Genomic DNA, 22,443 nt, shown 5'->3' with positions numbered 1-22,443 from the left:
AATAATTGAGTTTTTGGTGTAGAAAATGAGCAACAATTCTGTAAATCCACTTCAAAAACTCAAAACGTTTCTAAAATGTAGGAGTTTTTGCTCTGAAAACTTAGCAAGACTCAGTGTGCACAGGCCCTTACTGTTCATCTGAGGACAACCACACTCTCAGACCTCTAGGAGCTACTGGAGGTCTTCATCCCTCCAACAGTGATCTAAGAGCAAAGGTTCATAACTGGTAATGTGTGTACCCGAGGGTATATGAGGGTGATGATTTTTTAGGTCTACTGAAGGTGGTCATATGAACAGATTGTCATTCAAATGCTGTCAGTTAGGTATATATCAGTGATGGGCAAAGCTATGGAAACAGTAGAACGGACGGCCGGCTGGTGTCTCATTTTCAGTGGTATACCAAATGTATGAGATAGCCAAGATGATTGTCTATAAAATGGAGGTCATCTCACGCTCAAAGGTGTAGCGAATGGAGAGATATGGTGCCTGAAAGTCAAAAGATCAAAACATTGTTACCCTTTTATTTGTCATTGTACAGGGGGCTATGTGGCACTCATACTGTAAATATGGGGATATGTGGGGCTCATCATGTGTATATAGGAGGATTGTTGTACGTATACCCTCTTTCACTTGTAAAGCGCCATGGAATCAATGGCTCTATAATAATAAATAATAATTTGTGGCACTTATACTGTATATATGGGGATATGTGGGGATTATGTGTATATAGGAGACTATGTGGAACTCATACTGTATATATGGGTATATGTGGGGCTCATCATGTGTATATAGGAGGCTATGTGGCACTCATACTGTATATATGGGGATATGTTGGGCTCATCATGTGTATATAGGAGGCTATGTGGCACTCATACTGTATATATGGGGATATGTTGGGCTCATCATGTGTATATAGGAGGCTATGTGGCACTTATACTGTATATATGGGGATATGTGGGGCTCATCATGTGTATATAGGAGGCTATGTGGCACTTATACTGTATATATGGGGATATGTGGGGCTCATCATGTGTATATAGGAGGCTATGTGGCACTCATACTGTATATATGGGGATATGTGGGGCTCATCATGTGTATATAGGAGGCTATGTGGCACTTATACTGTATATATGGGGATATGTGGGGCTCATCATGTGTATATAGGAGGCTATGTGGCACTCATACTGTATATATGGGGCTCATCATGTGTAGATAAGCGGCTATGTGTCAGTCATACTGTATATAGGGGGATATGTGGGGCTCATCATGTGTATATAGGAGGCTATGTGGCACTCATACTGTATATATGGGGATATGTTGGGCTCATCATGTGTATATAGGAGGCTATGTGGCACTTATACTGTATATATGGGGATATGTGGGGCTCATCATGTGTATATAGGAGGCTATGTGGCACTTATACTGTATATATGGGGATATGTGGGGCTCATCATGTGTATATAGGAGGCTATGTGGCACTCATACTGTATATATGGGGCTCATCATGTGTAGATAAGCGGCTATGTGTCAGTCATACTGTATATAGGGGGATATGTGGGGCTAATGTGTATATAGAAGGCTATGTGGCACTCATACTGTATATATGGGGATATGTGGGGCTCATCATGTGTTTATAGGAGGCTATGTGGCACTCATACTGTATATATGGGGCTCATCATGTGTAGATAAGCGGCTATGTGGCAGTCATACTGTATATAGGGGGATATGTGGGGCTCATCGTGTGTATATAGGAGGCTATGTGGCACTCATACTGTATATATGGGGATATGTGGCGCTCATACTGTATATATGGGGATATGTGGGGCTCATCATGTGTATATAGGCGGCTATGTGGCACTCATACTGTATATATGGCGCTCATCATGTGTAGATAAGCGGCTATGTGTCAGTCATACTGTATATAGGGGGATATGTGGGGCTAATGTGTATATAGAAGGCTATGTGGCACTCATACTGTATATATGGGGATATGTGGGGCTCATCATGTGTTTATAGGAGGCTATGTGGCACTCATACTGTATATATGGGGATATGTGGGGCTCATGTGTATATAGGAGGCTATGTGGCACTCATACTGTATATATGGAGCTCATCATGTGTAGATAAGCGGCTATGTGGCAGTCATACTATATATAGGGGGATATGTGGGGCTAATGTGTATATAGAAGGCTATGTGGCACTCATACTGTATATATGGGGATATGTGGCGCTCATACTGTATATATGGGGATATGTGGGGCTCATCATGTGTATATAGGCGGCTATGTGGCACTCATACTGTATATATGGCGCTCATCATGTGTAGATAAGCGGCTATGTGTCAGTCATACTGTATATAGGGGGATATGTGGGGCTAATGTGTATATAGAAGGCTATGTGGCACTCATACTGTATATATGGGGATATGTGGGGCTCATCATGTGTTTATAGGAGGCTATGTGGCACTCATACTGTATATATGGGGATATGTGGGGCTCATGTGTATATAGGAGGCTATGTGGCACTCATACTGTATATATGGAGCTCATCATGTGTAGATAAGCGGCTATGTGGCAGTCATACTATATATAGGGGGATATGTGGGGCTAATGTGTATATAGAAGGCTATGTGGCACTCATACTGTATATATGGGGATATGTGGCGCTCATACTGTATATATGGGGATATGTGGGGCTCATCATGTGTTTATAGGAGGCTATGTGGCACTCATACTGTATATATGGGGATATGTGGGGCTCATGTGTATATAGGAGGCTATGTGGCAGTCATACTGTATATATGGGGATATGTGGGGCTCATCATGTGTATATAGGAGGCTATGTGGCAGTCATACTGTATATAGGGGGATATGTGGGGCTCATGTGTATATAGAAGGCTATGTGGCACTCATACTGTATATATGGGAATATGTGGAACTCATCATGTGTATATAGGAGGCTATGTGGCACTCATACTGTATATATGGGGCTCATCATGTGTAGATAAGCGGCTATGTGGCAGTCATACTGTATATAGGGGGATATGTGGGGCTCATCGTGTGTATATAGGAGGCTATGTGGCACTCATACTGTATATATGGGGATATGTGGCGCTCATACTGTATATATGGGGATATGTGGGGCTCATCATGTGTATATAGGAGGCTACGTGGCACTCATACTGTATATAGGGGGATATATGGGGCTCATCATGTGTATATAGGAGGCTATGTGGCACTCATACTGTATATATGGGGATATGTGGGGCTCATGTGTATATAGGAGGCTATATGGCACTCATACTGTATATATGGAGATATGAGGGGCTCATCATGTGTATATAGGAGGCTATATGGCACTCATACTGTATATATGGGGATATGTGGGGCTCATCATGTGTATATAGGAGGCTATATGGCACTCATACTGTATATATGGGGATATGTGGGGCTCATCATGTGTATATAGGAGGCTATGTGGCACTCATACTGTATATATGGGCATATGTGGGGCTCATCATGTGTATATAGGCGGCTATGTGGCACTCATACTGTATATATGGAGCTCATCATGTGTAGATAAGCGGCTATGTGGCAGTCATACTATATATAGGGGGATATGTGGGGCTAATGTGTATATAGAAGGCTATGTGGCACTCATACTGTATATATGGGGATATGTGGGGCTCATCATGTGTTTATAGGAGGCTATGTGGCACTCATACTGTATATATGGGGATATGTGGGGCTCATGTGTATATAGGAGGCTATGTGGCACTCATACTGTATATATGGGGCTCATCATGTGTAGATAAGCGGCTATGTGTCAGTCATACTGTATATAGGGGGATATGTGGGGCTAATGTGTATATAGAAGGCTATGTGGCACTCATACTGTATATATGGGGATATGTGGGGCTCATCATGTGTTTATAGGAGGCTATGTGGCACTCATACTGTATATATGGGGATATGTGGGGCTCATGTGTATATAGGAGGCTATGTGGCAGTCATACTGTATATATGGGGATATGTGGGGCTCATCATGTGTATATAGGAGGCTATGTGGCAGTCATACTGTATATAGGGGGATATGTGGGGCTCATGTGTATATAGAAGGCTATGTGGCACTCATACTGTATATATGGGGATATGTGGAACTCATCATGTGTATATAGGAGGCTATGTGGCACTCATACTGTATATATGGGGCTCATCATGTGTAGATAAGCGGCTATGTGGCAGTCATACTGTATATAGGGGGATATGTGGGGCTCATCGTGTGTATATAGGAGGCTATGTGGCACTCATACTGTATATATGGGGATATGTGGCGCTCATACTGTATATATGGGGATATGTGGGGCTCATCATGTGTATATAGGAGGCTACGTGGCACTCATACTGTATATAGGGGGATATATGGGGCTCATCATGTGTATATAGGAGGCTATGTGGCACTCATACTGTATATATGGGGATATGTGGGGCTCATGTGTATATAGGAGGCTATATGGCACTCATACTGTATATATGGAGATATGAGGGGCTCATGTGTATATAGGAGGCTATATGGCACTCATACTGTATATATGGGGATATGTGGGGCTCATCATGTGTATATAGGAGGCTATATGGCACTCATACTGTATATATGGGGATATGTGGGGCTCATCATGTGTATATAGGAGGCTATGTGGCACTCATACTGTATATATGGGCATATGTGGGGCTCATCATGTGTATATAGGCGGCTATGTGGCACTCATACTGTATATATGGAGCTCATCATGTGTAGATAAGCGGCTATGTGGCAGTCATACTATATATAGGGGGATATGTGGGGCTAATGTGTATATAGAAGGCTATGTGGCACTCATACTGTATATATGGGGATATGTGGGGCTCATCATGTGTTTATAGGAGGCTATGTGGCACTCATACTGTATATATGGGGATATGTGGGGCTCATGTGTATATAGGAGGCTATGTGGCACTCATACTGTATATATGGGGATATGTGGGGCTCATCATGTGTATATAGGAGGCTATGTGGCACTCATACTGTATATATGGGGATATGTGGGGCTCATCATGTGTATATAGGAGGCTATGTGGCACTCATACTGTATATATGGGGCTCATCATGTGTAGATAAGCGGCTATGTGTCAGTCATACTGTATATAGGGGGATATGTGGGGCTAATGTGTATATAGAAGGCTATGTGGCACTCATACTGTATATATGGGGATATGTGGGGCTCATCATGTGTTTATAGGAGGCTATGTGGCACTCATACTGTATATATGGGGATATGTGGGGCTCATGTGTATATAGGAGGCTATGTGGCAGTCATACTGTATATATGGGGATATGTGGGGCTCATCATGTGTATATAGGAGGCTATGTGGCAGTCATACTGTATATAGGGGGATATGTGGGGCTCATGTGTATATAGAAGGCTATGTGGCACTCATACTGTATATATGGGGATATGTGGAACTCATCATGTGTATATAGGAGGCTATGTGGCACTCATACTGTATATATGGGGCTCATCATGTGTAGATAAGCGGCTATGTGGCAGTCATACTGTATATAGGGGGATATGTGGGGCTCATCGTGTGTATATAGGAGGCTATGTGGCACTCATACTGTATATATGGGGATATGTGGCGCTCATACTGTATATATGGGGATATGTGGGGCTCATCATGTGTATATAGGAGGCTACGTGGCACTCATACTGTATATAGGGGGATATATGGGGCTCATCATGTGTATATAGGAGGCTATGTGGCACTCATACTGTATATATGGGGATATGTGGGGCTCATGTGTATATAGGAGGCTATATGGCACTCATACTGTATATATGGAGATATGAGGGGCTCATGTGTATATAGGAGGCTATATGGCACTCATACTGTATATATGGGGATATGTGGGGCTCATCATGTGTATATAGGAGGCTATATGGCACTCATACTGTATATATGGGGATATGTGGGGCTCATCATGTGTATATAGGAGGCTATGTGGCACTCATACTGTATATATGGGCATATGTGGGGCTCATCATGTGTATATAGGCGGCTATGTGGCACTCATACTGTATATATGGAGCTCATCATGTGTAGATAAGCGGCTATGTGGCAGTCATACTATATATAGGGGGATATGTGGGGCTAATGTGTATATAGAAGGCTATGTGGCACTCATACTGTATATATGGGGATATGTGGGGCTCATCATGTGTTTATAGGAGGCTATGTGGCACTCATACTGTATATATGGGGATATGTGGGGCTCATGTGTATATAGGAGGCTATGTGGCACTCATACTGTATATATGGGGATATGTGGGGCTCATCATGTGTATATAGGAGGCTATGTGGCACTCATACTGTATATATGGGGATATGTGGGGCTCATCATGTGTATATAGGAGGCTATGTGGCACTCATACTGTATATATGGGGCTCATCATGTGTAGATAAGCGGCTATGTGGCAGTCATACTGTATATAGGGGGATATGTGGGGCTCATCGTGTGTATATAGGAGGCTATGTGGCACTCATACTGTATATATGGGGATATGTGGGGCTTATGTGTATATAGGAGGCTATGTGGCACTCATATTGTATATATGGGGATATGTGGCGCTCATACTGTATATATGGAGATATGTGGGGCTCATCATGTGTATATAGGAGGCTATGTGGCACTCATGCTCTATATATGGGGTTATGTGGCATTCATACTGTATATATGGGGATATGTGGGGCTCATTATGTGTATATAGGAGGCTACGTGGCACTCATACTGTATATATGGGGATATGTGGGGCTCATGTGTATATAGGAGGCTATGTGGCAGTCATACTGTATATAGGGGGATATGTGGGGCTCATCATGTGTATATAGGAGGCTATGTGGCACTCATACTGTATATATGGGGATATGTGGGGCTCATCATGTGTTTATAGGAGGCTATGTGGCACTCATACTGTATATATGGGGCTCATCATGTGTAGATAAGCGGCTATGTGGCAGTCATACTGTATATAGGGGGATATGTGGGGCTCATCGTGTGTATATAGGAGGCTACGTGGCACTCATACTGTATATAGGGGGATATATGGGGCTCATCATGTGTATATAGGAGGCTATGTGGCACTCATACTGTATATATGGAGATATGTGGGGCTCATCATGTGTATATAGGAGGCTATGTGGCACTCATACTGTATATATGGGGATATGTGGGGCTCATCATGTGTATATAGGAGGCTATGTGGCACTTATACTGTATATATGGGGATATGTGGGGCTCATCATGTGTATATAGGAGGCTATGTGGCACTTATACTGTATATATGGGGATATGTGGGGCTCATCATGTGTATATAGGAGGCTATGTGGCACTCATACTGTATATATGGGGATATGTGGGGCTCATCATGTGTTTATAGGAGGCTATGTGGCACTCATGCTGTATATATGGGGATATGTGGGGCTCATCATGTGTATATAGGAGGCTATATGGCACTCATACTGTATATATGGAGATATGAGGGGCTCATCATGTGTATATAGGAGGCTATATGGCACTCATACTGTATATATGGGGATATGTGGGGCTCATCATGTCTATATAGGGGGCTATGTGGCACTCATACTGTATATATGGGGATATGTGGGGCTCATCATGTGTATATAGGAGGCTATGTGGCACTTATACTGTATATATGGGGATATGTGGGGCTCATCATGTGTATATAGGAGGCTATGTGGCACTCATACTGTATATATGGAGATATGTGGGGCTCATCATGTGTATATAGGGGGCTATGTGGCACTCCTACTGTATATATAGGGATATGTGGGGCTCATCATGTCTATATAGGAGGCTATGTGGCACTCCTACTGTATATATGGGGAGGAAAAGTCAAAGACCGCCCGAACATGCACACTACAATACTTTGATCTGCCCTTAAGGCCGTTTTACACGCTACGACATCGCTAATGGGATGTCGTTGGGGTCACGAAATTGGTGACGCACATCTGGCCGCATTAGCGATATCGTTGCGTGTGACACCTATGAGCGATTTTGAATCGTCGCAAAAACGCTCAAAATCGCTCATCGATGACATGGGAGTCCCTTCTCAAATATCGCTGCTGCAGCGTGTACGATGTAGTTCGTCGCTCCTGCGGCAGCACACATCGCTCCGTGTGACGCCGCAGGAACGAGGAACCTCACCTTACCTACCACCGCCCGCAATGGGGAAGGAAGGAGGTGGGCGGGATGTTACGTCCCACTCATCTCCGCCCCTTTGCTTTGATTGGGCGGCCGCTTAATGACGTCGCTGTGATGCCGCACGGACCGCCCCCTTAGAAAGGAGGCGGTTCGCCGGTCACAGCGACGTCGCAGGGCAGGTAAGTATGTGTGACGGGCAGCGATTTTCCCGTGTCGCACAACCAATGAGGGCGGGTACCCATATCGCAGCGTGTAAAGTGGCCTTTAGCAGGGCAGAGAGAAGTGCGCATGCGCAGAAGCACAGTGGCGGCCTCTATGTGAATGACACAGGACGCTTCATGTACATGGGGCTGGGATCCCACAAGATGGAGGAGCCGCCGGACCGAGAGCAGCGACGCCCATTGGATCGGAGCGCCCCCTAGGTGAATACGATAAAGGTGTTTTTTATGTTATACAGAGCGGCATGTGCACTTATATATAGTATTCTGGATACTATATATAAGGGCTGACTGGTGGTGGCCGCAGCTCATAAGAGGAAAAACCTGGTGACAGGTTCCCTTTACGTGTTTTTGATAAGGTTTTTAAGGGTTTTTTGCTGTCTACATCAAAGAAGTGACACTGTCCCTCCTTTTTCCTCAGCACCTGCCCTCAGCCATGGAGCCCAGTCACTTCGCTTCTCCCCAACAAAGCCCCTTCCTCCTATTGTCTCCCTTCTATCCTTCCACGGCACCCATTGTGTCTCCCCATTGCCCTCCTCTTCCACGTTTAGTCCCCCGATGCCACAGACTGTCACCATGTCTCTCCTGCCCCCACCACTGGACCCCAAAGTCATGGCAATAAAGCAATGTGGAAAAATTGGAGATTTTTGCCCAATCCTATATGTAAACCCCTTACAAAGCTAGAATCATGATAGCGTGAAGAAGATATCAGTCACTGGGCTCCATCCTCCATCGGAGCCGTCCTTATAGAAGACATCAAAGCTCCGAATAACCTGTCCAGCAACAAGTCCACGATCAGCAGTTACAGGACGTCCATAGGTATTCACAAAACCCAGTATCTGTCCTCCACGCTGCCCCATTCATCAGACACAATCCACATCACATTGTGCAAAAAAAGAGCATCTCCCCTTCTTTGTGATGTAATATGAGGACATGTCATAAATGGGTGGAGATCAGGAATACAGGAAATCTGCTCCATCCTCATTTGCTGTGCATTTCTATAGCCGAAGAAAGAACACTTGTGTTTTTGGGCAGAAGCAAAAGAAAGAAACAGACATCCAAGAGAGGAGAATCTGCAGTGGAAGAGGACGGACATTTCTGAATATTCCACAAAATGCACTAAAAATAAAATAAGAAAACCACTGGTGAACTTCTGTCCCCTCTGTCACCCCCAATATATAACCTCTCATTTCTCAGCTTCCAGGACTTCACCGAGTATGGGGCAAGACTGGTGATGAGCGGGCACTACCATGCTCAGTACTCGTAACTAGTGATGAGCGGGCACTACCATGCTCAGTACTCGTAACTAGTGATGAGCAGGCACTACCATGCTCAGTACTCGTAACTAGTGATGAGCGGGCACTACCATGCTCGGGTGCTCAGTACTCGTAACTAGTGATGAGCGGGTACTACCATGCTCAGGTGCTCAGTACTCGTAACTAGTGATAAGCGGGTACTACCATGCTCAGTACTTGTAACTAGTGATGAGCGGGCACTACCATGCTCAGGTGCTCAGTAATCATAACTAGTGATGAGTGGGCACTACCATGCTCGGGTGCTCAGTACTCGTAACTAGTGATGAGCGGGCACTACCATGCTCGGGTGCTCAGTACTCGTAACTAGTGATAAGCGGGTACTACCATGCTCAGTACTTGTAACTAGTGATGAGCGGGCACTACCATGCTCAGGTGCTCAGTAATCATAACTAGTGATGAGTGGGCACTACCATGCTCGGGTGCTCAGTACTCGTAACTAGTGATGAGCGGGTACTACCATGCTCAGGTGCTCAGTAATCATAACTAGTGATGAGTGGGCACTACCATGCTCGGGTGCTTAGTACTCGTAACTAGTGATGAGTGAGCACTACCATGCTCGGGTGTTCAGTACTCGTAACTAGTGATGAATGAGCACTACCATGCTCGGGTGCTTAGTACTCGTAACTAGTGATGAATGAGCACTACCATGCTCGGGTGCTCAGTACTTGTAACTAGTGATGAGCGGGCACTACCATGCTCAGGTGCTCAGTAATCATAACTAGTGATGAGTGGGCACTACCATGCTCGGGTGCTTAGTACTCGTAACTAGTGATGAGTGAGCACTACCATGCTCGGGTGCTCAGTACTCGTAACTAGTGATGAGCGGGTACTACCATGCTCAGGTGCTCAGTACTTGTAACTAGTGATGAGCGGGCACTACCATGCTCAGGTGCTCAGTAATCATAACTAGTGATGAGTGGGCACTACCATGCTCGGGTGCTTAGTACTCGTAACTAGTGATGAGTGAGCACTACCATGCTCGGGTGCTCAGTACTCGTAACTAGTGATGAATGAGCACTACCATGCTCGGGTGCCTAGTACTCGTAACTAGTGATGACTGAGCACTACCATGCTCGGGTGCTCAGTACTTGTAACTAGTGATGAGCGGGCACTACCATGCTCAGGTGCTCAGTAATCATAACTAGTGATGAGTGGGCACTACCATGCTCGGGTGCTTAGTACTCGTAACTAGTGATGAGTGAGCACTACCATGCTCGGGTGCTCAGTACTCGTAACTAGTGATGAATGAGCACTACCATGCTCGGGTGCTTAGTACTCGTAACTAGTGATGAGTGAGCACTACCATGCTCGGGTGCTCAGTACTCGTAACTAGTGATGAGCGGGCACTACCATGCTTGGGTGCTCAGTACTCGTAACTAGTGATGAATGAGCACTACCATGCTCGGGTGCTTAGTACTCGTAACTAGTGATGAGCGGGCACTACCATGCTCGGGTGCTCAGTACTCGTAACTAGTGATGAGTGAGCACTACCATGCTCTGTACTCGTAACTAGTGATGAGCGGGCACTACCATGCTCGGGTGCTCGGTACTCATAACTAGTGATGAATGAGCACTACCATGCTCGGGTGCTCAGTACTCGTAACTAGTGATGAGCGAGCACTACCATGCTCGGGTGCTCGGTACTCGTAACTAGTGATGAGTGAGCACTACCATGCTCTGTACTCGTAACTAGTGATGAGCGGGCACTACCATGCTCGGGTGCTCGGTACTCGTAACTAGTGATGAGCGGGCACTACCATGCTCGGGTGCTCAGTACTCGTAACTAGTGATGAGCGGGCACTACCATGCTCGGGTGCTCAGTACTCGTAACTAGTGATGAGCGGGCACTACCATGCTCAGGTGCTCAGTACTCGTAACTAGTGATGAGCGGGCACTACCATGCTCAGGTGCTTGGTATTCGTAACTAAGATAGTGGAGAAGCTCCGTTACAACCACATAGGGTGGGTGCTCAGAAGAAAATGCTAATATAGTAGAAAGTTATTACTGCCACACATGAATTCACAAAGAATATTGTGATATATTATAAATTTATTCTGCAAAAATAGTCAACCATCAGTAATGCCAATGTTTCGGCTCAGTGGTGAGCCTTTATCAAGGCAGAAGAATCGTGAGGTAGACAATTAAATGGGTATTTTGCAAGAGATAGGGCACAAACAATAAATGGTGCAGCCAGGGGATAAGAGGAGGCAAGGAGAGTCAGTGAGGGGAGGTCGTGCTGGAGCCTGGAGAAGGCAGCTAGGTGTCAGTGTCCGGTGCATGGGCCGGTGTATGGGCTGTCCAGTAGCAGAGGAGATCGGCTTCTCCAATATTGAACAGCTTTTCTACCTCCTTCATAAGTAAAGGGATTTGTGCTGGTGTCTGACAAAATGACTACATCCTTCACTACAATACAAAGGAGCCCTTCCCTCAGAGCCATCATAACAGCGGTCACTGCTCTCAGATTTCAGGAGCGGTTCCTTAGCTTCAGATACCAATTCCCCCGACAAAACCGGACTCCCTAATGAACCCCTCACTAAACTGGACCATGGGAACTGAAGGACGGATTCCAAGGACCCGGAGTAGTGTAGTTCCGGAAATCCAGATTTTTCAGCCCAGATGCATTCGAGATTTGTCCCAGTAGGAGAGGGTCTGCTGTGGATCTGGTCGACCGGACGGCCAGGATCCATGTTGTCAGAGTTCAGAGAAGAGTCAATATCTTTTAGAGAGAAATATTCAGACAAGTAATTAGATAGGACACATTTAAAGGGAAGCAACCACTAGTGCCATACTGGCAGTAGGACGCTGTATCCAAGCATACCTTTAGTTAAAGATCGGATGCTTGGTTGCTTAAATATCATTAATCAAAGGTCCAGAAATGCACTGCACTTTGGCATGTGCCGCGGGCAGCGCTTGTGGATCAGGTCCTTAGTATATATTCTTCCTTCGGTGTCCTCCTTGGTTGCCCCCTTTTTCTTTATGTAAATATCGCAGAAGACCTCCACTGCTACTGTTGGCCGCTCATGCACATTGCCACAGTATTTATGTCTTCATCAAAATAGCACCAGAGTCCACGCATGCACGTACCTCAATCTCTGGCACCATTTTATTGACGACATTGCGGCAAAGACTATGAGCAGCATCAGCGCATGCGCAGATTTAAAATAAATAATTTAACATCTGAGCACGCGCCCCTGCCGCTCGTAGTCTTCCAGTATATGGGTGTGTGAAATTCATAGGCCTGCACTCTGATGACACCCGAGTGCAGTCCAGTTTTCGCAGACTCATAGAATGAAGAGGGAGAAATATTGTTCTCCATCTTTTCCTCACCCTTCGGAGAATCAGGTCACATGAAGCAGACATTCAGATCAAAGTCTTATCAGAGTTTGATCCAAGTGTCATTAACATAATTGGCCATGGTTTCCTTGAATAGTGTATAAAGCAGCCAGTCACTGTTCTCTTAAGCTGGGTTCACACTAAGCGACAGCGACAACGACGTCGCTGTTACGTCACCATTTTCTGTGACGCAACAGCGACCTTGTAAGTCGCTGTTATGATCGCTGCTTAGCTGTCAAACAGCGACGCAGCAGCGATCATAACGACACGCGTCGCTGTGCTACATGTGCAGAGAGCAGGGAGACGCGCATACTGCTTAGCGCTGGCTCCCTGCACTCCTAGCTACAGTACACATCGGGTTAATTAACCCGATGTGTCCTGCAGCTACATGTGCAGAGAGCAGGGAGCCGGCACTGGCAGCGAGGGCGGACGCTGGTAACAAAGGTAAATATCGGGTAACCGGGGGAAGGGCTTCCCTTGGTTACACGATGTTTACCCTGGTTACAGCTTACCGCAGCTGCCAGATGCAGGCTCCTGCTCGCTTAATTTCGTCGCTCTCTCGCTGTCACACACAGCGATGTGTGTGTCACAGCTGGGGAGCGACGACCAAAAAATGAAGCAGGACATTCAGCAACGACCGGCGACCTCACAGCAGGGGCCAGCTCGTTGCTGGATGTCACACACAGCGACAGCGACGGGACGTCGCTGCTACGTCACAGAAAATGGTGACGTGGCAGCGACGTCGTTAGGCATATATTTCGGATCTGGCCAACTACTTGACCTAATCAAACAAGGGAACTGGCAGTACACAAGGCTGCAATGTTTAAAAGCACATGCCACAGATTCCCATGGTTTTTTGGACAATCCCTCTACTTTCCAATCTAGGGAATCTTGAAAGTTGCGTTCCCAGGATGAGCTTTTGGGTGTTTTTGATGTTGCAGAATTTCTGCACCTATTATTTAAATTAGGTTATTTGTGTTTTTTTCAGTGCATTGTGTTAACATGTGGTGGTTTTTTGTCCTTTTTGGTGTGTAATGCTTTAAATAAACCTACTTTGTTTTCGATACTTCCTGATATCTGGCTTTTGACAAAACATTATTGATATACAGTGCCTTGCGGAAGTATTCGGCCCCTTGAATTTTTCAACCTTTTCCCACATTTCAGGCTTCAAACATAAAGATAAAAATTTTAATGTTAAGATGAAGAATCAACAACAAGTGGACACAATTGTGAAGTTGAACGAAATTTATTGCTTATTTTATACTTTTTTAAAAAATAAATAACTGAAAATTGGGGCGTGCAATATTATTCATCCCCTTTATTTTCAGTGCAGCAAACTCACTTCAGAAGTTCATTGAGGATCTCTGAATGATCCAATGTTATCCTAAATAATTGATGATTATAAATATAATCCCCCTGTGTGTAATCAAGTCTCCGTATAAGGCTGCTTTCACACGTCTGTTGTTTTGCACCAGTCACATTCCGTCGCCTTGAGGAATTACGGTACCCTGCAAAATATTTTGCAGGAATCTGTTTTTTCTCCATAGACTTCTATTAGCAACGGATTGTGACTAATGGCCCTGCGTTGCATCTGCCGTGTGACGGATCAGTCGTTTATTGACTGACCGTCAGGCAGTAGGAACGCACACTAACTATTTTTTGTGTGCGGCAGATTGTTTTTTACAGTGAGCATGCGCACAGTAAAAAACCATGATGGACTGTAAATTCAGTTCCAGCAGCAGGAACGATCAGCTGATCGCCCGCCTTTTCTGAACAATCAGCTGATCGCCCGCCTTTTCTGAACAATCAGCTGATCGCCCAGCAGCCGCCAGATGATCGTTCACAAAAGGCGGCCGCCGGGCGATCAGCTGATTGTTCAGAGAAGGCAGCCGCCAGTAAAACAGTAACAGAAAAAAAAACAACAAAAAAAAAACAAAAAACAACAGATCATTATTTTGCATCATCAGTCACATCAGTTGAGCCACTATCTGCAACGCATCCGTTGCATCAGTCAAATAAAACAAAGCAAGTGTGAAAGCAGTCTAAATGCACCTGCTCTGTGATAGTCTCCGTGTTCTGTTTAAAGCGCAGATAGCATCATGAAGAGCAAGGAACACAACAGGCAGGTCCGTGATACTGTTGTGGAGACGTTTAAGCCGGATTTGGTTACAAAAAGATTTCCACAACTTTAAACATCCCAAAAAGCACTGTGAAAGCGATCATATTAAAATGGAAGGAGAATCATACCACTGCAAATCTACTAAGACCTGTCCGTCCCTCACAACTTTCATCTCAAACAAGGAGACAACTGATCAGAGATGCAGCCAAGAGGCCCATGATCACTCTGGATGATCTGCAGAGATCTACAGCTGAGGTGGGAGAGTCTGTCCATAGGACAACAATCAGTCATACACTGCACAAATCTGGCCTTTATGGTAGAGTGGCAAGAAGAAAGCCATTTCTCAAAGATATCTATCAAAGTGTCATTTAACGTTTGCCACAAACAACCTGGGAGACACCAAACATGTGGAAGAAGGTGCTCTGGTCAGATTAAACCAAAATCAAACTTTTTCATAATCAAACAATATGTTTGGCGTAAAAGCAACACAGCTCATCACCCTGAACACACCAACCCCAGTTTCAAACATGGTGGTGGCAGCATCATGGTTTGGGCCTGCTTTTCTTAAGCAGGCACAGGGAAGATGGATAAAATTGATGGGAAGATGGATGGAGCAGGATACAGGACCATTCTTGAAGAAAACCTGTTGGAGTCTGCAAAAGACCTGAGACTGGGACGGAGATTTGTCTTCAACAAGACAATGATCCCAAACATAAAGCAAAATCTACAATGGAATGGTTCACAAATAAACGTATCTAGGTGTTAGAATGGCCAAGTCACAGTCCAGACCTGAATCCAATCGAGAATCTGTGGAAAGAGCTGAAAACTGCTGTTCACAAACGCCTCCATCCAACCTCACTCAGCTCCAGCTGTTTACAAAGGAAGAATGGGCAAGAATTTCAGTCTCTCGATGTTGAAATCTGATACACACATATGTCGCGGGCGGAGGAGGGGACGCTACGCTCTCCCACTGCTCGGGTCTGGCTGCTGCTCGGTGGTGGCTCGAGAGGTGGGCCTGATCCCGGGGACTCGAGTGGCGCTCCTCGCCCGTGAGTGAAAAGGGGGATGGTTTTGGGGATTTATTGTCCGTGACGCCACCCACGGTTGTGGTGAGGTTGTGACACCACCGCTGCTCTGGACGGGGATCCCGGGAGCGATGACTGGGAGCAGCTTGGATGTTGGTTCTCCCCTCCGTGGGTAGGGGGTTGGTTGTCCCGGGGCCCGGTGAGGGTTAGGGATGGCAGGTGGGTTACAGGGCCTGGGTCGCGGGGGCAGCGCGGTGCCGCACGGCACGGTAGTACTCACTCAGCCAATCACGAAGACACAGTCCTTGGTAAAACACACGGCTGGATGGACGGGGCCCACTGACGGCTGCAGTGGTTTCTGCTCCCGGTAGGTTGATGGTGACTGCCTTTCCCTGCACCTGTGTTGTGTTATGGTTCCAATGTGTTCCCACCGGTAACCCGCTCCCCAGGTTGGATGGATGCTGAAGGAGCCCCTTTTGCCCGCAGGCTCTGGCCCTGGAAACTGTAGCCTTGGCGGTGACTGTTTCCCTTCACGGTTTGAGCTGTCGCCTTCTATCGGGACTTGACTGCTGGGAAACCCAGGAGGTTCCCTTCGCTAACGGATTTGATAAATTCAACGGCGACTCCTAGCCTTGTCGGGGTCCGTAAGAGTATGTGCGCACGTGTGCGTATTACATGCAATTACGCTGCGTTCTGAACCGCAGCGTAACTACATGCGTGCTGCGTCCCCTGCACAATCTATGGAGATTGTGCAGGGGCCGTGCGCACGTGGCATGTTAGAACGCAGCGATTCGGCTGCTTGCCGAATCGCTGCGTTCTAAGAAGTGACATGTAACTTCTTTCGTGCGTTCTGCATGCTGTCTATAGGGAGAGGCAGCATGCAGAGCGCACAAATCTGCCGGCACCATGCGCTTCAGAACGCAGCTTTTCAGCTGCGCTCTGAAGCGCACATTTTCGGTGCGGTGCAGAGCGCACACGTGCGCACATAGCCTAAGCCCTGCCGGATGGTGCTGGCTTCTCTTTGCTCGCCGGTCCGGTACCGCCGGGCCACCGCCCGTCCACGGTCCTTTCGGTTTGCTTCAATCGGCCTCTCCTGCAGACGGTCACCACAGTCTGCCAACCTTGCTGTACCGTCCGGGCCACACACCCGGACGCCTTCAGTCTGCTCCTCTACCACTTTACTTCCTCTCTCCTCCAACTCCTCAACTAATCTCCGACTGACTCCTTTTCCCGCCTCCAGGACTGTGAACTCCTCGGTGGGCGGGACCAACCACCTGGCCCACCCCCTGGTGTGGACATCAGCCCCTGGAGGGAGGCAACAAGGATTTTGTGTTTGGCTTTGGTGTGCCTAACCGGGGTGTGGGGTGTGGTGGTGTAGTTCTGTGACGACCTGGCTTGTCCAGGGCGCCACACATACCCCAAGCGACTGCAGCTGTAATCGCAGCAAAAGGTGGCGCTACAAAGTATTAACTTAAAGGGGACAAATAATATTGCACGCCCCGATTTTCAGTTATTTTTTAAAAAAGTTTAAAATAAGCAATAAATTTCATTCAACTTCACAATTGTGTCCCACTTGTTGTTGATTCTTCACCAGAACATTAACATTTTTATCTTTATGTTTGAAGCCTGAAATGTGGGAAAAGGTTGAAAAATTCAAGGGGGCGAATACTTCCGCAAGGCACTGTACTTGTAATACGCCGAGTTATTTGATGCAGTGAAAATACACAGTGTCAAAAACTCACCAAACACTAATCGTGGAAATATATCTTAAAGGGAACCTGTCACCAGGTTTTTCCCTTATTAGCTGCGGCCACCACCTGTGAGTCCTTAGATACAGCATTGTAGAATACTTTTTAAGAGGCCAAGCCGCTTTGCATAAAGTAAAATACACCTTAGTAATACTCATCTAGGGGGCGCTCTGGTCTGATGCGGTCTTCATCTTGTGCGATTGCAGTCCTCCTGCCCAGCCCCATGTGGATGACACGTCCTGCATCATTCACACAGAGGCCTCCATTTCGCACTTGCTCAGGCGCACTTTGATCTGCCCGGCTAAGGACAAAGCCAAGTACTACGATGCTCAAGCGTGAGGAAAGGTCAAAGAGCGCCTGCACTACAATACTTTGATCTGCCTTCAGTCAGGTAGATCAAAGTGCGCATGCGTAGGAGCACAATGGAGACCTCTGTGTGCATGCTGCAGCATGTGTTGTCATGCACACGGGGCTGGGCAGGACGACGGAGATCGCACAAGAAGAGGAAGAGGTGCCGGACCGGCAGCAATGACACCGATTGGATCGGACCGCCCCTTAGGTGAGCATAATAAGGTATAGTATTCTCGAATGCTGTATATAAGAGATCACTGGTGGTAAGGGGAAAAGCTTGGTGACAGGTTCCCTTTAAGTTACCCAAGTCATAAGTGGGCAGCGTTAATATCTTATATATATTTTGGAGACTTTAAAATCAATCTTCTCCGCAGAAGAGAAAGTAAAAGTAATATTACCATACATTTGACGAGAAAAAGAATCTTACTGCTTTTTAGGACATGCAAACTACCATATTGGGACCAGGGATGGGTTTTTTTTTGTAGGGTCACGCTTCGAGTGTTGAAGGTTCATTATTGTAAAAGTGCTGTGGTCGGTTCCTAACAATCGTTTGCTGGACTCCAGTGTCAGCATTCACATTTCTAGAAGCTGAGGAACAAGTGTGCCACCAACCGGAAAAGGTTTGGCCCGCCATCCCAAATGAAACATACGATCTCATGGTTACCGACGGGTGTGGATCACAGCCGCTTCACGCAGCTGGGTCACCAGGTCACAGACCACTGTAAGAAACTACCTCCATGTAAGATAAAATAAAAATCTGTAGGATTCACCCTAGCAGTCACCAGACACTATAGACTTTCATTAAGGCCTCCTTCACATGTCCGTTTCCTCACGTGCCGGAGACACGGGCACACGTAGACACATTCAAATCAACGGGTCTGCGCTCATGTCTGTGTTTTGCTATGGACCGTGTGGAATATATGTGTATCCGTGTGCTCCACACGTAGACATGTCTGTTTTTTTCCGGCATCACGGGTGTCACACAGACCACACGGATGTGATCCGTGTGACACGCACAGGAAAAAACACGAGTCTGTGAATTAAAAGGAATTTCTATACTCACCTTCTCCAGCCCTGCTGTCACTTGCTTCCAACCCACGCTCATTATGCTCATTACATTTTCACTCCACTGGGGGTCGGAAACAGCAGCAGCGGGGGAGAATCGGCAGGGTCGGAGACCGTAGATCAGCACCACAGACAGCAACGCCAGGGCAGGTGAGTAGAAAGTTCCTGTTCTCCGTGTGTTATCACAGATAGCACACGGAGAACACATGTGTGCCATAAACACGGCACTCGGAGGGCAATTTTCACGGACGTGTGAAGGAGGCCTAAGGAGAAGGAAACCACAATGAGACTCGCTTTCCTTTATTCTGTAGATTTCCTATTCCTGGAAAAATACTCCTCTCACGCAAGGCTTTGTGTAAGGAAAAATACATTATTATAAAATTCTGATTTAAGCACCGGCTTGTTTCCTGGCGGCACTATACTTACATAGTAAAATGGTCACAGTTTGTCAGTATAATTTGGGACTTGTATAGCGGTATTATACAAACCAAAAACAAAAAGGGGCCAACGTATCAAAGCTTTTGCATCAGAATACTGGCATAACAGCTCAGAAAAGTCGCAAAATATTTGCGCCACAAAGTCAAAAATGTTACGACTTGACATTTTTACTCCAGATTGAAACAGCTGCACCAAAATGGACGGAGCTGGGAAGGGGTCGGGCAATGACAAAGGACGCCTGTCATATTTTTCTACAACAGAAATGCTTCTTAGGCCGCTTTCACACATCCGGCTTTTTGCCGGTTTGGCGGATGCGGCGCACGCCAGTACAGTGTATACAGTACAATGGCAGCGCAACAAGTGCCGGTCACATTCTGTCATGTAACCGGGAGGATGTGACCCGGAAGTTACAGCGCTGCCATTGTACTGTATACACTGTACTGGCGTGCGCCGCATCCGCCAAACCGGCAAAAAGTCGGATGTGTGAAAGCGGCCTTAAAGTGAACCTGTCAGGTCCAATATGCTTAAAGCACCATGAGCAGTTCTGGGTGCATATTGCTAATCCCTGCCTAACCGTCCCTGTATACACTAGCAGAGATCAAGAGATCTTTAGAAATACTTTTTCTAAAGATCTCTTTATCTTATGCTAATGAGCACGGGGACTAGTCCCCTGGGCGTTAGTTCCCCTGACTAGTCAGCCCCATTAGCATGTTAGTACGCCCCTGTGGGAGCACTAACATGCTAATGAATGCGCAGCATCACAGGATGATCTCACTCACCTCTCCGCTGCCATCACCACCCGACACTGGATATCGGCTCAGTGCGCATTACCCCGGACTTTCAGTCATGCGCACTACTTCAGTTTGAAGCCAGGCCGCGTACACCCGGCTTCATAGTGCGCATGACCCATACTCCGGGGTGATGCACACTGAGCCGAAACCCAGCGTCGGGCGGTGATGGCAGCGGAGAGGTGAGTGATCATCCTGTGATGCTGCGTATTCATTAGCATGTTAGCAAGCCCACAGGGACGTTCTAACATGCTAATGGGGTTGACTAGCCAGGGGACTAGTCCCTGCACTCATTAGCATATGATAAAAGATCTCTAGAAATACTTTTTCTAAAGATCTCTTTATCTATCTTACTAGATACAGGGACTGTTAGGCAGGGATTAGCAATATTCACCCAGAACTGCTCGTGGTTCTGGATGCATACTGGACCTGACAGGTTTATTTTAAGTCTCTGCTTGGATTAGCATTTCTGGTGCAGCACACAAAGGCGCATGTCATTTATGAGACTTAATGAATTTCGCGCCTTGTACTCTATAGAGACCGCACGTGCGGCGCCAGCCTTGGCGAGTCAGCATAAAAGTGTTTTGGTGGTTTTATATCAAGCATGCTTGGTACAGGGTGTTTGTTTTTTTTCCCTGGATGATTTTTATTTTGCCTTGTCTATAGGTCTTGAAAAAGAATATACAAAATGTTACAGAATAAAAAAAAAAAAAAAAAAAAAAAAAAAAAATATAGGTCACAAAAAAAAAGGACATTGTAAAATACGCTAAAAACTAAAACGTATGAGATGATGGAGTCTGATGGATTCCAGGTAGTGATGTGCTAATAACTATAATGTAAGGTTAATGAAGAATAATGATGATGTGGGTCAGAGTTATCCATGGCACTAAAATAAGCGAGGTCTCACTGCCGCATCATACAAGAAGTTGTAGATACTTGCAGAAGTTCAGCATTTCACCAAGAGTTTAGGCACAGAGCCTGACATTATTGCACCCAGTTCAGTCCCTGATCTCACTAACCACCCGAAATTCCCTCAATCATGTGTCATAGTCTATCTGTAAGCATTTCCAGAAAAGTAAGTCTATGTGCCCACGGGACTCTGTATCTGTGGATTTTGCCACGGAAAACCTGCGGATTCATCTGGATTTTCTAGATAAATCCACAGGTTTTCGCAAGTACAGACACTCCCCATGTTATCCTGTGTCCATGCTGCGGTATGTGCGGCTGCGGAATATGCTGCGGATGACCCTCAGCCGCACGTAATTGCATATCAATTATTCTTGCGGAAATACATGTGGATACGGCCCTCCACTATGGAGATAGAGGCCGGGACTTCTGCAGGTAAGTCGCATGAATGTCCGCAGGTTTCCCGCAGAAACTCCCCGGAATCCGCAGCTATCCATAGTTATTCCAGCGAAATATCTGTGGAAAACCTGCGCACATTCATGTGACTTAGCTGCAGAAGTGCCGGCCTCTATCTCCATAGTGGAGTCCCATAGGATAACATGGGGAGTGTCTGTACTTGCTAAAACCTGCGGATTTATCTAGAAAATTCAGATAAATCCGCAGGTTTTCCGTGGCAAAATCCGCGGGTACAGAGTCCCATGGGCACATAGCCTTATTCCTGCGGAAATACCTGCGGAAATCCCGCCCCTCCACTATGGAGATAGAGGATGGGACTTCTGCAGGTAAGTCGCATGAATGTCCACAGATATTTTGCTGGAATGTATAGCTGTGGATTCCGGGGAGCAGCTGCGGGAAACCTGCGGACGAACCTGTGGAT

The sequence above is a fragment of the Anomaloglossus baeobatrachus genome, chromosome 4, assembly GCF_048569485.1.
Source record: "Anomaloglossus baeobatrachus isolate aAnoBae1 chromosome 4, aAnoBae1.hap1, whole genome shotgun sequence".
Lineage (NCBI taxonomy): Eukaryota > Metazoa > Chordata > Amphibia > Anura > Aromobatidae > Anomaloglossus > Anomaloglossus baeobatrachus.
Note: the sequence above shows the minus strand (reverse complement) of the source record.